Source organism: Rhagoletis pomonella, unplaced genomic scaffold, assembly GCF_013731165.1.
Source record: "Rhagoletis pomonella isolate Grant_MI unplaced genomic scaffold, Rhpom_1.0 Rhpom_scaffold_00002, whole genome shotgun sequence".
Classification (NCBI taxonomy): Eukaryota; Metazoa; Arthropoda; class Insecta; order Diptera; family Tephritidae; genus Rhagoletis; species Rhagoletis pomonella.
Genome location: NW_023458556.1, coordinates 50,520,386 through 50,522,996, shown reverse-complemented (window position 1 = coordinate 50,522,996; position 2,611 = coordinate 50,520,386).

Genomic DNA, 2,611 nt, shown 5'->3' with positions numbered 1-2,611 from the left:
ACTACGACAGTGGTTGTGTTTTACATACATACATATATTTTGTTTTTCTGTTCCTGAATACATTTACACAGTGTTGTGTTACATTTTGTATGTAGGTACTTTTATGTGCCGGCAGAGATGAGTTTTCAGAGGGGTCAGGTGAAACTTGGGCTGTCGACAACATCCACCGTTTACGTCTTCGTCAAAGTTTAAATAAGTTTTTAGAAAATTTTCAATAAGAGAAGTATGTTTGTATGTTTTATGAGTGGTGTTTATTTTTAATATCAATCTGTACTTTACTTATTCACAGCTAAACCGAATGTAACTAACTATTAACTATGTAGGAAATCGGGTCCGCTGTTGAAACATTCATAACTCCTAAACAACAGGAGTTACAATATATTTTAGGTATATATTAAATAGCCACATACTTATGACTTCAGATGAAAGAGAAAAAACTATCCGAAAGTTGTATTCTAGCGAGTTTAAGCGGTATTTGAAATGCACTGTGAGCCAAAACGTATTGTAATTGCACGAATTGGAATATACATACATACTTATTTATCATGAAAGCCTATAACGAAGGAGCAATTAGATTGAAAAAAAATAATAACAAGCTATGCTTCTGATATTTAGGGCTCAAAAAGAAGTTCGGGCCGAGGGGGATTCACCCCTTTTCCCCCTCCGTCTCTATGAGCCTGCACACACGTTCTCATTCCAATCTCAGACAACCAAAATTTTAAACAATTTAATTTTTAACTGACTTCTAAAATAGGAGGAGTTTATCAATTCGTCGGAATTTTAATTTTTTATTGAAGTCGGTTTTGTTTTTTGCTCAAAAATTACTTGTTTCATATTCAGTTTTAAATGATTTTAAAATGTTGGAAAACTTCGAAAAAAAAATCATGCCGCCGAATTGAGAGAACGGTTCTACCATACTATGTTTTTATCATGGTTTGATCTATAACGGAAATCATTCTGATAAAAGTTTTAAATCTTGCACAAATTATAACGAAAATTAATCAAACTTCAAAAAAATTTCATCAAAAGTTCAAACCTTTTGTTAGCCCATTAAATTTTAGTACAATAAAGTGCAAATTTCAAGTCCCTAAAAATTACCGTTGATTTTTTAGTTTTTTTTGTCGAGGGTGTTGCGCATCTTATTCCATATAAAAATAGATTTTGTTCATGCGTTATATGCTCTCTCATTCCCTCACTTTTATGACATCGATTGGCGCAATCTTGTATTCTATTTTTTACTCTCGGGTACCAAGTAATATTGGAATAGCGTTGCCAATGAGTTGGCCAGGAAAGGCACCATCGACTGGGAGTACCTATTCTCTTTTGGGTGAGTGTATTGACTGGATAGTGTCCGGTTGACATTCACGCGATCTGTCTAAAAAATACACCGGATCCTCACTGGTGGGATCGTCTCAACACTTTCTCTTAAGCTTTCAGTTTCTTGCCCGTTTAGCATTTCTGCTGGAAAAGTTATCTTGAAAAATCCCCTGGATTTTAGTAAATGAGCGATGCGATAAGTTAGTTTCTTTTAAGTGGATTTTGATTTTGGGTAAATTTTTGTTTTCTATTCAGTATTTTGTCGCTGTATTCTGATTTTTAACTCTTTACATTTTCTGGCGTATCCTTTTACCAAGAATCGATTTTTTTATACCTTCCAAGAATATCAAATTGTATTATAATTTAAGTGTGATGTTGCACTAAGTAGGTACCAGAAAAAGTAGCGATATTTATACCCATAGAAAAATTATAAATCTGAAAATGTAACAAAATGTTAAAGTTAAATTTTCTTATGAAGCCTGAAGCTGTCTTTGTCACTATCCTTGTTTGTGTTTGGTTTTTAACACCTTTTGTGCGCTACCTTTATTATATTACATGCTTGTCTCAATTTATTAAATTTCTTACTCATTTGCTATTTTCTTTCTCTTTTTCCGTTCATTTGATGCTTTTGGACACTTGCTTCCCGGTGGACACTTGACGCTACAGCTGGCCAACGAAGGTGTGCCACCACTGCCATTACAAGGCAAGAACTTTCAACGTGCTAGAAATTAGAAATTCCAGTTTAAGCGCGCAGAGGAGAATGAGAGTATGATAAGGAGAGAATAAGAAGCACAGTAAAGCAAAGAAGCAAAGGTGAGAGATGGCAAAGGTGATTAGGTGCTGCAACGACGATAGTGGTTTCAAATTAAAATGCAATGAAAACAAATATTTTTGTTCTGTATGGAGGAGTTAGGTGTAACAATAAAAAATAACAGCAAAACAAATACAACAAAAATCATCGAAAAAAAATAAGGCAAAGTATAAAATGCAAAAAATTCTAAAAACAGCAAGAAGCTGATGGATTTAGAAAAGCAACTGGGCAACAACAATAGTGCGGCACTCAAGTGACGCTGAAACGAAATAAGTATCAGTTTCACGGGTGGTGTTAAAATTTCGTATAAATAAATTTTTCTTTGCAAAGTTGCGGATACTTCGAAAGAAGGATGGCAACAAGGCCAGCGAACTGAAGTGGCACGGCAATTAGTTTAGGACGCTCCAGCGCGCTTGAGACATTATCAGTGAAGCGAACAAATTTTGAGCGGCAGTTGCCACAGAGAAAAAATATCCACCAAAC